The sequence below is a fragment of the Enhydra lutris genome, unplaced genomic scaffold, assembly GCF_002288905.1.
Source record: "Enhydra lutris kenyoni isolate GAN:26980312 unplaced genomic scaffold, ASM228890v2 scaffoldscaffold62, whole genome shotgun sequence".
Taxonomy (NCBI): domain Eukaryota; kingdom Metazoa; phylum Chordata; class Mammalia; order Carnivora; family Mustelidae; genus Enhydra; species Enhydra lutris.
In genome coordinates, this window is record NW_019154146.1 from 10,220,536 (window position 1) to 10,235,323 (window position 14,788).

Genomic DNA, 14,788 nt, shown 5'->3' on the forward strand with positions numbered 1-14,788 from the left:
CTTGTTGGGAGGAGCAAAATTGATTTCCATTAAAAATTCATCTATGTTAAGCAATTCCATTTGGGGAGGTCCGCAGTTCTCTCTTGTGGATAATCGAACCCTCCCTTTCCAGCCACAGTAACCCAGGCCCTCTTCTCCCACGGTGCTCCTTGGGAAAGACACGGGCAGGCAAGGGACAGTCACCGTGCTCCGTAATCACCATGGGACATGCAGGGCTTGGACCCTTTGCAGTCAATACAGCACATGAATCTGTGTGACCTGCCTGCCCTTCCCCGGAACTGCATCGTAGAAGAAGACCCCAACTTAGAGCCATCTTCAACAGACCCAGCCTCTCCTTCCTGAGTCAAACGCCTTCATGGTGTGAAAAAGCTGAGAACCGCAAATTTACCCTTCAAAGGCAAGAAACCACTTTTCTCTAATTTTGGAACTAATCTCTTTGGAACTAATCTCTCCCAAAGAGGTTAATGAGCAATGGAAATGAACTTGCAAGCAGGCCTCTGAAGAGGCTAAAAGGAATTTAGGCAGCTGGGATATGATACACTCCTGCTTTCCAGAAGGCACTTGAGCTCCCAACTAAAGAACATGGCCCAACTCAGTTCTACGAAACCTCCTCGCTGTCCTTCAGTCCTGGGAGCTGACGTGCAGCGGGGACTGGGATGAGTCGGGCAGACTAACGTCTGTGCCAGTGGGCTCTCGGGCAGCTTCAAGCGCCTGGCCCACTGTCAAGGTCCCTTGATTCCATGGAGGTGGCGAGAAGCAGAGTGAGAACCACCTCGATGCCTGGAGCTGAGTGAGCTGAGTGGGATCTGCCATGACCACGGTCAGTCTGTTGTCACCACATTCAGTCACATGACGGGCACCAAGGGACACAAGACGGAATCACAGAATTGTAATATCTGGAATGGAAAGCACCTCCAAGATGGTCCACCCCGTTGGCTGATGCTCGTGCCCATACTTGAGAAGAAACAAAGAGAGGGAGTGGAGAGGAGGATCTGGTCAAGACAAGGGGCTCCATCCTGGGAATGCTAGCGACCAGCACCCCATTCCTGTGCAGTGTTTGCAGAGCAGATGGTGAGGTCACTGACAGGTTGGTAAGGGGATCTCAGTAAGAGTCCAGGACTCGAGGACCACGGGGCATGATGGCCTCGGCTGAGGCCAGCCTCAGGCCCGTGAGAACATCTGGTCTTCTCGACACCTGGCAAATTGAACAGGTCTCTGTGGGATGGTTACTGCGATCTGAAGACGAAAGTCCTCTCCAGAGTTCCCTGTTTGGAAGGAACCCACAGAATTTCCTACAACTTTAAGAAGGTGGAGGAGTGACCCCCAACAGGACTAGGCCCGCGGCCTCCAGGAAAATCACCTGATTTCGAGAGACAAAAATATATGACATTTCTAACATCTCTTTCATCTCTCCCACACCGACTGCTCTGCAGAAACAGAACAAAACAACCATCACCGATATCATGTCACACTTAACTTGCTGGGTTGTCATTGTGACTTCCCTTCATGGGTCTCATGGGAAATCATGGAAAACTGTCCATTGTCCTTCCCACATCACTATGACCCTGTCCAAACTCCCAGACACTTAGAGCCTTTCTGAACATCCTCAGAGTTTCTCGTAGGAAAGCGAATTTGGAAAAAAAAAAAAAAAAAAAAAGCGCCAGCAAACATAAAGAACTTGCTGTGGACAAAAGGAATACAAGACCGTCTAACCTAAGGACATCCACTTGGTGAAAGTATTCTGTTAAATAATGGAAAGGACGTTTTTAATCCAACTGATTTTGCTCTGCATTAAATTAAAAAAAAAAAACCAACATTGCTTTCCTCGAGTGTTGTCTGGCAAATACTAACATAATTAATACCCTTTAATGGGGTTCCAGTTTTCCTTAAAAAATGTGAAAAGCTTCAAGTTGAGTAAACAAACATTTAAGAGACTGGGGACATCATAATCTGGTAAATGGCACTTAGTGTCTAATCCTGGATTGTGAAGGGAACATTTTCTTGCAATAAGATTTAAACAATTAGAAGATTTTAAAAGATGGCCCCACTGAGGGATTCAGTATAAAGTGACAATCAAAATCACATTAACTACTGAATCAAAGTCGGAATCCAAATGTTCATACGGGGCTGAATCCCAGCTCATGGTGTTGGGTGGTGCGGTGGGCTCTGGGGATGGGTGCCTCTTGGGCACTTAATGTCTACGATGTTAAGTTTGGCACATTTGGACTGTGATGTGGAGCTTCTGTGAAGAACTCGTAATAAAAATCCATTGCTGCAAGTCTGCTGAGTAAATCTCGAACTGTCACATCAACCTGGAGCTAAGAGCAAGGAACGCAGACTCCAGAAGGTCATTAAAAGGTATTTGTGTCATAAAAATGATGTTATCTTTGCTACACTTATTATCAAATAAAAAATAACCTCTCCCATTGTATTAAGCCTTGAAGATGCATTAGGGTACCACAATCAGAAATCAACACAGTCCATACTGAAGGCATAAAATTGACCTTAGTCCTAATAGCTCTCTATTTATAATAGTCCTAACATATTTCTTTTTTTTTCTTTTCAAGTTTTTATTTAAATTCTAGTTAGTTAACATAGACGGTAAAACTGGTGTCAGATGTAGAACTTAGTGATTCATCATTTACGTACAACACCCAGTGCTCATCACACCCCGTGCCCTCCTTAATGCCCATTGCCCACCTAGCCCATCCCCCACCTTCCTCCCTCCATCAACCTGCAGTTTTTTTCCCTATCACTAGGAGTCTTTTATGGTTTGCTTCTCTCTCTCTTTTTCTTCCCCTTCCCCTATGTCCATCTGTTTTGTTTCTTAATCCCACATATTACGGAGATCATACGTATTTGTCTTTCTCTGACCAACTCATTTCATTTAGCATAAAACCCTCTAGCTACATCCACATCACTGCAAATGGCAAGATTTTATTCTTTTTGATAGCTGAGTAATATTACTGTGTGTGTGTGTGTGTGTGTGTGTGTGTGACACACATACATCTTCTTTATTCATTCATCTGTCAATGGACATTTGGGCTCTTACCATAATTTGGCTACTGTTGGTAACATTGCAATAAATATCAGGGGCATGTCCCCTTTCAATCAGTAGCCCTAAAATATTTTTTATAGTCTAAAAGAATCTACTCTAGGTGGACTCTGTGTGTGTGTGAATGTGTGTGTGTGTGTATGTATTTCATAAAAACGGTTAGAGAAATGATTGTATAGAAGATGATTTTCCAGAATTCAAATTTCAGGCCAAGGTTTCTCCTCTTTCTCATCATTAATGAGTTTGGATAGGAAAGAGTTGGAAGAGTCATTACGCAGCAGCACCCAGGGCAGAGCTGGGACAGGATGATGGGGCAGACTGGTCAGTAGGATGTGATCTGCCACGGGTGTCACGAGCTGTGATTTATTTAGGTCCCTCTGGCTTCTCCAAGGTTGGAGCCTACGTCAGTCCTGCTGGAAACCCCCTGCGAAGGTGGTTTAGTAGATCTTAGGTGACAGTGTACTTGTCTTTCCTTTTACTTGCTTGACCTCAAACTTGACGTGCTCCAGGTCTCACAGGGTGCTTCCTTCAAGCAAGATGCCACTGATGAGTAAGCCACGTCCTAAACGGTTTCTCATTGTCCCAAGTGCACTGGTATCTTTACGGGACACTTCTGGCTGCTTCTCCAGGCTGACAGCTCCAGAAGCTTCCCCTTGCCTCCACCTGCCTCTCCTCATCTCCCGCCAAGGATGCCCACTGCCCTCATTGCCTAACACGTGACATTCAAAACTCAGAGAGATCCTCTGTCTTCTAAGTCTGCTAGGTACGAGCTTGATTTCCTCCTAACAGGAGGTACTGAGGAGATTTCGCCCAGGAAGCTTCCCTGGCGAGGAGAAGGGTAGGTTCTCCCCTGTTCGCAGAGTCGAGTGTGAAATATGTTTGCGTCCTGTGAGCATTAATTAGAACCTCTAACCCCTTCACAGCCTGAAGTCCTGGCAGATAAAACTCCTTATGCTGGTACAACTTTGGACAGACCATCCCCCTGTCCAACCTACCTCTGTGAGACAAAGCACAATGTCCAGTTTCTCTTTGAAATCTTGGACAACACTCTTTATAAGAAGCAGCAGAATTCACACCCCTAAGTGCACGACAAGATCAGGGCACCTTCCCACTGCTGCTTGGAGAGAGCGGAGAACGTGTGCAGTCCCTCTGGTAAAGACAAGGCCATCAGCAGACCCTGCCCCCGACAGGGCTCGCTAGACCTCCCTCCGGAAGGAGGCAAGGCTAACGGGAAATCCCAGCCAAGCCCCCGAGGCCGGCACGACTTCACAACCTAGCGGCGGCAAGCGGCGGAGAAAATTCTTAGCCTAAGCTCAGACAACTGGAAAATGCCTCCTTCACATTTCTGAGCAACTGTGGCTGGGATCTCCAACTCTGAGAGCCATCTGTGAGGAGGAAGACTCCTTCCCCCGAGGGCCTGGATCTGATACAAGATGATGCAGCTGCCAAAGACACAAACCCGAATGGAGGCCTCTCTCTAGCTGAATTGTGACCTACATACAGCCCAGGGCCTGTGGAAAACAGGCTCCAAGCGACTTAAGTCTTCATAAAGCTCAATGGAAAAGTGTCAGGAGAGGGGGAAAAAAATTGCAAAGAATCTGAAAGCATGTGTTTTCATAACATGAAAGTAATGAGCTAATTTAGCACCAGACCAAAGAAACGCTAACCTGATAAGAAGCCGTCCCAGGGCCCTTCCCCCTCAATGGTGCGCATCAGTGGGGGCCAGTAGGCTCTGGCTTGTGGTGAATGAATACCCACGACAGACTGTTACCTTGTTGGATGTCAGAGGTAGAATTTTTCCAGGTAAAAATTAGAAAATGTAGCATTATCAAAAGGGTAAAAGGGATATTTTTCTCTCCCTCCTTCCTTCTTTTCTTCCCTCCTTTTCCCCCTCCTTTTCTTCTTTCCCTCCTTCCTTCCTGAGAGAGGGATGCCCGGGTGGCTCAGTCGGTTAAATGTCTGCCTTCAGCTCAGGTCATGATCCTGGGGGTCCTGGGATCGAGCCCTGCATCAGGCTCTCTGCTCAGCGGGGAGCCTGCTTCTCCCACTTCTCCCCATTTGTGCTCTCTGTTACTCTCTCTGTTTCTCTCTCTTAAATAAATGCATAAAATCTTTAAAAGAGAGAGGGAGAGCAGTAGGGGGAGAGGGAGAGAGAGAATCCCAAGTGGAGGGAGAGAGAGAGAGAGAGAATCCTGAGCAAACTCCATGCTCAGCGTGGAGCCCGATGCAGGGCTCGATCCCACAACGGTGAGATCACGACTTGGGCTGAAATCAAGAGTCAGATGCTCAACCGACTGAGCCACCCAGGCACCCCGAGAAAGAATGTTTTCAATTCTATCAGCAATCTTCTCAAATCTGTGTAAAAAATAATGACTTGTGCTTTGGTGTTTATTGATGGGGTGGGGTAGTTGTCTGGGTGCTCTGTTACCCGAGCCCGTACCTTAATCCCTACAACATTGTTTTCTCATCAAACAGATATTGACATCCCAGAATCAGTGCCGTCCTTAATTCAGCATTCCTACTTAGAGGATGGCTCACCAGTTTGAATGTGACATACAACCAATTCCTTGGACAAAACTCCTTGGGCCACGTTAATTTCAGAGACATTTCAGAGAGGAAATCTGGATTTCATTACTGGGTAGCCAGATCTCTCTGTTTCTCCACGGGACATTTTTTGGGCAGTGCGGGGGGGCGGGTGGGCAGGAGGGCGGAGATTAGCTTTACTTAAAAAGAAAAACAAAACAAAATAAAACATTAACAAGATGTGGCAAAGGCATTAAAACCAGGTGGCCTTTGGAACAGAAAGTAAAGAATCTTTTCCTATATCAAAGCAGTTCGAGTCATCTTTTAATTTTTCACCTGTAAATGGGAACATATACAGGAAACAAAAAAAAATTCTGTTTTGTGGCTCATGACCCCGACACAACACAGCCTACATTTGATGTTTGCGTCCTGTCCTGTACGTGTGGACAAGTAAACACCAGAATCACTATTCTTTACAGAGAAATGAGGCCCACCGTGAAAGTCCATACAGGAGAGGGGAGACAGCCTTGGCTCTGTGACACTATACACCAACAAAAGACATTTCTGTGTTTCGGAAATCACAAAGTGAACCTATTATTTTACATTCCAGAACCCTGATTGCAATGCATTTCGGTAATGGATAGCTAGGGCAAATGATCATAAAATGAAATAATCTGAGCCAATGACTCACATGTCTGAAATAATGACAGAGTAGCCTTATGAGGAATGGAGCTTGTGAGGGTTGTGATAAAAATGATCTTTTCCTCTTCATATGAGTCACTGTAAAATAAGTGTAGTCTTCATTTATAGGCAGGGACATAAACACCATTAATTGTATGATTTGTTCCTTAATCACGTACTTAGAAGTAAATGGACCACCAGAGGGCAAAGATAAGCACATTACCTAGAGACAATTAGAGAAAAAAGTGGATTCAGAAATAACATCCGCTCACAACTCTAGAATGGGGGAAAAGTGATGATTTCATTAACCCTTAAGACTATCATTTCCCTATAAGAGAACTCCAGGTCTGGAAAGCCCCCTACTTGCTCATTGCACATAAGGGTGAATCTGCCAATATGATCTGGAAGGAGGGAGTTTTTTAAAAAAGGATTTTATTCAGGGACACCTGGGTGGCATAAGCGTCTGCCTTCGGCTCAGGTCATGATCCCAGGGTCCTGGGATTGAGTCCTGCATGGGGCTCCCTGCTTGGTGGGAAGCCTGCTTCTCCCTCTCCCACTCCCCCTGCTTGTGTTCCCTCTCTTGCTGTGTATCTCTCTCTGTCAAAAAAGTAAATAAAATCTTTTTAAAAAAGACTTTATTCAGGGCGCCTGGGTGGCTCAGTGGGTTAAAGCCTCTGCCTTCGGCTCAGGTCGTGATCCCAGCGTCCTGGGATCGAGCCCCACATCAGGCTCTCTGCTCAGCAGGGAGCCTGCTTCCCCTCCTCTCTCTCTGCCTGCCTCTCTGGCTACTTGTGATCTCTGTCTGTCAAATAAATAAACAAAATCTAAACAAAAACAAAAACAAAAAAAACCTCAAAGCATATTTAAAAAAAAAAAAGATTTTAGTCAATTATTTGACAGCAAGAGAGAAAGAGAGAGAGCGTGTGCAAATGTATAAGCAGGGGGAGAGGCAAAGGGAGAAGTAGATTTCCCCCTGAGCAGGGATCCCGATGTGGGGGTCGATCTCAGGACCCTGGGATCATGACCTGAGCCAAAGGCAGATGCTTAACCGACTGAGCCATCCAAGCGTCCCTGGAAGGAGGGAATTTAAAGAAATGAATCCAGGGACAAAGGGGGTGCACATAACAAGAGAAAACTGGAAGGAAAAGCTCAAAGCCAGAGAGAAAGGCTGGGAGAGAGGACAAATCCACACACACACTTGTCAACTGTAAACGTGGCTCACAGGGTCATCAGAGTCCCCGCAGGCTCATTTTGATATCTGTCTAATTTCTTATCTGAGAACTGAAGCTTTCAGGCTTTCTGGGGGGTAGGAGGCAGGTGAAACCCAGAGACCGAGGAGAGGACAGTCCCTGAGGAACCCCGCTGCCTTCTCCCTGCAGGCCTCCCAGCCAGGTGTGGTCTCTACCTAGATGTCCCCAGATAGCACCGTCTTCCCAAAGCCTCTACAGCTCCTTGGTGACAAAATCTGTTTCATGATTCTAAAAGGGCCTCCCCGGGCACCCTAAGAGGTCCAATTATAGACCCAGAACCTGGGAATCTGTAGTTAAAAATGCAGGTTTCAATACACAGGGTATAAGCAGCCCGTCACCTGCGCCTCTGTTGAGAAGGTGCAAGGACTTGTCGGGAGAATGGTGGCATTTCGAAGTTTCTGCCAAGTGATTTTGAATTTGATTTAAAATTCCAGGAAGTCGAAGGCTTCGGGCTAGTGTGTGAACCACAGGGAGGAAAGCCAGGATTTCTCTGCCCTAAAGACTGGCTCTTTCATGACCTACGTGATTACTTAGGCAAGGCAACCATACACCCCAGTTTTCCGTTAGAGTCCTAACTCAGATGACCTGTCATTTTCGGGCGGAGTATGGTCACTAAAGTACCAGGCCACGGTAACGCCATCGCCGAGCTTCCCGTGTGTCCTAGGCCAGAAGAAATGACAAGACCAGAGAGGTCCCTGCAGGAAGCTGTCTGCCCCGGGGACGTGCTGAGAGCCACAGTGGGACGTGGTGACTTAGACCAGGTGGCTGGAGGACAGTTAGCCTCCGCCCTGGCCCTACCCAGAATGCCAGTGTGGCTACTCAGATCCTAGGAGTTTCTAAACTAAAGTTTCTAAACATGGCTTATTTTTGCAGTGGAAAATAGATGATTAAAAATAAATGCATAAATTCTCCTTGAACTGAAAAAAAGGGGGGGACTGTCAAATATTAAAATCTGTCTCTGCTGTCATAAAAAAAAAACTCCAACTATCTATAAAGAAGATGCTTGACAATAATGCATATTCGAGGTTAGAGCAAAACCTCAAATGGCTAAAGCCCCTGATCTCTGCAGGTACATCTCTACGAGGTATGGGGTAGCATCTATTTAAAGATACAAGAGCCTCACATCACTGCTCTGTACAGATTGTCACAGGCATGCGACAGGAGAAAGTTCTCCTTTTCTTGCCCTCATGGGTTTCCACCTTAAACTGAACATTTATATATCAACAGCAGAGACAACTATGCCCTGGTCTTCCTATGTCACAGTGAGAAACAAAACCAAACCCAAGAGACAGTTGAGAAGGAGGCTGGAGGTGTAGACCCACGTGCACCAGGACACAGGTGCCATCATGGCCTGGTGAGCCCTCTGGGGATCTGGGGTCCCGGACTCATTGTCGTGTACCTCTTCCTATTCTTGGGTTGGGGCTGGGTCTGAGGATGGCAGGATGGGGAAAGAGGCCTTCTGGAATGAGAAGGGATGAAAAGCTACATGAATTAAACTTCTCAAACACTGGCCATGTTCTTGGAGTTGAACCCAAATGGCGGACAGCTCTGTTAGAAGCATCATGGCTGAATGGACCGTTCAACACAGAGACATTTTCAACTGAGCACAAATTAGTGTAACCATTATATGTTCAGGAGAACCTTTTCCGGGATGAAAATTCTCTGCCTTGTTTTAGACTGCACGGTGGACATCAGTGGGCCTTGTCTTCTTTCCCAAGACACTGGGGAGCTTTGGGTTCTCTGCTGGGAAGTGACCCCATGATGCCCGCTGGTACCACTCAGCATATAATTGTTGTTTATGTGATCTGTTCTCTCCTCCCTCCTGCTAGTCCTTGTCCGCAGCAACCCCACCCCGGGGTATGTGAAATCAGGAAGCATAGCACCGAGGCCTCTGCCACAGTGTGGCCCCAACCCCCATTACACTGGGGGATGGCATTTCCTTCCAGACTCTAGAAGCCACTGCTATAGGAAAGTGGACTTGAGTGTTATGAAGACCACCTCAGAACCATAACCATTCGGCCTTTGTGTGAGTTTCAGGAAGTTTCTACAGATGGAGAGCCAAGTCCTGTGGATACTGTGGGGACGTCCTACGTCACCTTCTTTTATTCAATCGCTCCTCACACTTGCAGTGAGCCTGTACTACATGCCAACATGCGAGGCCAAATGCCAGGGATACAAGAAAAGGGCTCAAGGGGCTCACCTCCTGGTAGAAGAGACAGACCCCCAAATCAGGTAACTACACACACAACAGCAAGTCTGGTGACAGCGGTACAGAGTACGTGGGGGAACGCTGAAAGGGACCAGCTGGCCTGGGCCTGGATAGGATCGGCGAAGGCTTTCTGGAGTGGGTATTGACAGCTAAGCAAGGGTTAGAATAGCACCTACAAGAACTTGGAGCCACAGAACCCCCCGCTGTGTTCACTGTATCCTGGCCTTCCATGGTCGACCACCAAGCAAGAAGGTGGGGCCTTCTCAGACCTACCTGGACTGGACTCCCCTGCAGGGACAAGTCCAGCAGGAAGGGGCCTTTGCAGGCTATTGGGTCACTCCTCTATCCCCAGTACCCCAGACGTGTCCCGCCAGGGGGCAGGCACTCTGCAAATATTTGCCAAACTGAGTTTAATACAATCATCAGAGCAGACCCGCAAGCTAGAGGTCCACACTGTGGCTGGAGCTGCAAAGCAAGGTGTCGCAAAGAGTTCAATGTTCATGGAGTCATGGAGTTCAATGTTAAGGAAACCATGCGTGAAGATGAGCAGACCCCCATCTCGATATATTCCCTACTTCTGCTGACAGCTCTCTCCTATCCTGCCAATGCTCTGCTCACCCAGACGTCACAGTTAATTTTCTCCTATTCCTGAGGGGAGAAGGAGGGCCACATGCTTCCTTTTGCAGAAGAGTTACCAAGCAAATTTCCTTTATAGTATTTCTCTAAGATCAAGGAGAGAAGATTTGGTTTTTAACATACCCATCCTCATAAACGTCTCAGAAGTAAGACAATGGAGGATAAATACAGTTGAGAAATCACCAATCATTGGGACAGAGAACGCACGTGACTTTGGATGGCAAAGCAACTTCACTCAAGCACTTACAGAACGATATTTTTGTCCATAGCAGACACCATTGTTTGAAAAAAAGTACATGACACTTACTCAGAATAGAAATATCTTGTTTTTGAGGGGAGAAGAAAAAGTCTCCACACGTATTTAAGGAAAAAAGTTCTATTTCCCCAAAAGAGAGAAATAACAACAAAGCAAGGTGACCAAATTAACAAGCCCATGAACATTCTGACACCAAATGGGAGTCCACTGGGTAAGGACAATTTCAGGAGGACATATTTGGTAGAAATAAAAACAAAATGAAATTTAAAATGGGCAAAATGCAATTTACCAAGAGTTTTTGGATACTGGGTTGCTGTTGGGGGCTGCAGATTAATTTTTCCCTTGTCTAAAGGGACAGCACTTAGTGTTCATGAACAGACGATTTCTTTTGCTACCCCCTAAACACTGCCCATGCTACTGGTTATTCTACTGTATAAAGTGCTTTTCCACTAAAAAAATGGTGAAGGCTTCTCTCTTCCCTGATAGTGGGGAAGACTCCTACCATGTAATTATCCAACCCATTAGAAGGCGAGGTCAGATCAGACAGATACAGAGGGGAAGTCCGCCCTTGCAAGGCACACAGATGTGGTCACACAGTTTTTAAAGGAACAGTCAGCTAGACAGGGAGACTGCAGGGAGAGGATGGAAGTTTCCAATTTTGATCGAGAACCTACATTTCAAAGAGTCTCACATATTGTATTTCATGAACTCCCTATGAAAAGTCTATGACCTTGGCATTTTACAGATGAGGAAACTAAGTCATAAGAGGTTCATGGAATTGACTGAAGACATCCAGCTGTAAATTTCAGAACAAGAATTCATTTCAGACGTGGCCTTCTTCAAAGCCCACATGCCCAGGGCACATTCTCTCAATTACACCACCATGAGGTCTACATTTCTTTTTTTTTTTTTTAATCGAAGAATTGACATACAATATTGTATTGGTTTCTGGTGTAAAACAGTGTGATTTGATATTTATCTATATTTCAAAATGATCACTATAATAAGACTAGTTACCTTCGGTCACCAAAGTTGTTGCAATATTATTGACTATGTTCCCTATGCTGCACATCACATCGCCTTGTCTTCTTTCTTTTATAAATGGAAGATGGTACCTCGCAATCTCCTTCATCTATTTCACCCATCCCCCACCCCAACCCTACTGCCCCCCTGCCCTGGCTACTTCCAGTTCTGATCTGCACCCTCTATGCCTTCTTAGTAAGATACAGTAACTGTTATACTTATTTTTACCTTCTTATCATGATCTCAATTACCCTGATCATGTGCAATTAAGAATGCCTAGAAAATCTGAAACTTGATTCCGCCGGCAGGTGCCTTGCTCCATTTGGAGAGAGGAGAGGCCCAGGTCATGAGAGACAGTACCTCCCAATGATGGATCACCAGCAGATGGATAGGAAAGGAAACAATTCACAGACCTGCCAAAAAGGCAGCTGAGCCCAGGATCCTGTGCTGTGAGCACCGGCTGGAGCCCCGAACCGTGGGGTGAAGAGGGCCACTGTGAGGGGGCGGAGAGCCAGAGCCACTAATGCGTGGGACACGGGAAAGGGGTACAGCCATATTTCCGTTTCTGCACCTCCACAGACACACAGATCTTTAACTGCTTAGGGCGCCCCCTAAGCTTCAGGGAAGACTAATGAGGGAGAGCACCTTAGTGCTCCAAGGTCAAGAACACTGCTTTTGGGCTCTGCTTCTCAGTTCCATTGATACGTAACCAGCTCCATAATTTCTGCCTAGAAGAGTGCTTGTATCCCCAGAGTCCCTGTGGAATAGGCTTTGACACCGAATGGTGAAAACACTCCTGCTATTTCTCCTTGTGCCATACACAGCCAGCCCTGGTTAGTCCTGCCTCAGTACTGGGGGATTCTGAGAGGTACAGTGCTCAAGCAAAACTCTCATTTATGAAAAAAAGCAAAGCTTCCTAAAGTTCCCAGGCTATGCCCAAGGAGTAACTTGCTTCTCCTGAGAAGAGGATGGGGTACAGAAAGTCCAAAGCCCCCACTTCCCAGAAGCCAGAGTGGGACTGAGTCTACGGCTCTGATTTAGACTTCTGTCAAGCAGGCGAGACAAGGAACCTCAGGTGAGAACAGGTGGAAGGTACCAGGTATCACCCAGGAGCCTGGGTATTCTTACTAGATAGTACTGAGTACAGTACTTTACAGTACTGAGTACAGTACTGAGTACAGTGATGGACTTTTTATGAAACTCTTTGAACTCACTGGAAAAAAAACTGAAAAATATCTTACTGACCAATTAATGCCTCAACCACCCCATTCGACCCCTTGTTCTTTTCTAAGTGTGTTCTTCTGTGGCTCAACTTTCATGCTGTCTCTTTCTTTCCAGCTCTGCACTTCCGAGATAAGTATCTTCTCAGTTCATTTTTAAATAGAACGGGTTCCTAAGGACAGCCCGGTGGCAAACATGACTCTTAATTTCTTAAAAGAGGAGGTCAAAAGGCAAATGGTGTTCCGTAGTTCTAGAGAAAAATCACAGAAATAACCTTATACCATATGATGGGAAGACATCTGGGAAAAGCATATTTAATGAGAGCCCAACAACACGGGTTTAGGCAAAGGAAGTCATGCCTGGCTATCCGGATGGAATTTTTGGAAGGTGTTACTGTCATGAAAAGCACAATAAATTAAATCACTGCCACACATTCCTTGAATTTTGCTGAGCAGATGGCAAAGCTGGAGAACCAACCAGGAAGCTGGAGAACGATACAGAAGACTGGGGGAGAGATCAGAAAGCGTCTCCCACGGCACCGAGTCCTCATTCATCCAGGGCTTGGGCCAGGCATCATCCACTTGGTTGAAACAGTCCGTAGGATTAACAAAGTCCAAAGAACTGTCATGTCTGGAGGGTGACCTTTTACATTTCCAGGGACAACTACCTGAGAGGGCGGTCACGTGACTGCCAAGGAAAACCACTTCATGTCTTAAGCACTTGTGAGACTCTATGATGTCAAGAAGCAGAGGTCTGCCCAACTGGCCCCTGATGCTCTAGCTGTGTGTATGGGCTCAGTGACAAAATCTTGTGGCTGTAAGGCTCATTCTGTACAGTTCTTGAGGAAGACTTTTTCAAGCAGAAGTTTCCATCAGTTTGGGTTTCCCCTCCCCTTCTTCCCTCAGAGGAATGTGTGTCTGCTGTTGCCCTGAGCAAGAGGACAGGACTTTAATGTTGTCTAAATATAACAGCGAGCTTTGCAAAACTGTTTTTTCAAAGAGAGGAGTTATTGGATAGGACATCTGGGTTGGAACCTAGAAGAATGGGTAAACTGGACGAGGAGTATTAATCAGTGCTGTTCTACAAGCGAGCTGAGAAGTCTGCCTCTCCTTAAGGGGAGCCATAAGTCTGGAAGGGAGTGGGGGCTCTGAGGGAGCCAGGCCTGCCCATGGGAACCTGCTCTCAGGTGGTCCACAAGAGGCCAAGCCGTACCTTCAGCCATGTCTTAATCTGGAGGTTATGGGCTTCCCAGTCTACTAGGAGAAGATCCATGGGTTCTTTAAGGGGTTTGTGACCCCCAAAGTATTTCAAATTACTAGGAAGGGAGATATGAACCCATGAACCTACACAGAAGTACATTTTTGCACTGCTAAAAATGCTTCCCAAGTGTCTCTGTGTTCCCCAGCCACCATTCACCACCCTAGCCCCTCTCCCCACATCCCGCAGACCTCTCCATGAGCCAGGAAATCAAGCTAATGTCTGCCCATGTTATAGACCTCCAAGTCCTTGCTCCGGCAGTTGGTAAATAACATGGTTATCAGCTCTGCCCACAGGTCTGAAGACCGGAACCAGCCTGCCCAACTGTCACTCGGGGCATACACATTGGTCCAGCGGAAGATGGGTTCACAAATTCTGAAGTAGGGAGGAGACACGGGGGCCACTTCAAGGTTGGTGCCAATGTGGCGACAAGCAGTGAAGCTCCTTCCTCATTCACAAGGCCAAAGGTGGGCAAGATGCCTGATGATAAAATACTTCACCCTTGGCAAATGCAGAAGTGTAAGAACGTTCTAGAAGAGACTGAGGAGGGATAACATCTTATCCCTAGCCTTGTCTGGAGTCTGAGAACTTCACCCTGACAAGACCAAGTAGACTGACAGTTACGATAAGAACCTGATTCACTTCTACCCCAGAATCCGAGGGCTGGGTCCAGAGGG

General features: G+C 46.5%; 1 protein-coding gene across 5 annotated transcripts in view; it reads right to left on the minus strand.

Annotated features, from left to right (window-relative positions):
* LOC111158684 (zinc finger DHHC-type containing 14) overlaps positions 1 to 14,788 on the minus strand; it is a 269,562-nt gene that overhangs the window by 110,800 nt on the left and 143,974 nt on the right. The gene's annotated exons all lie outside the window — the stretch shown is intronic.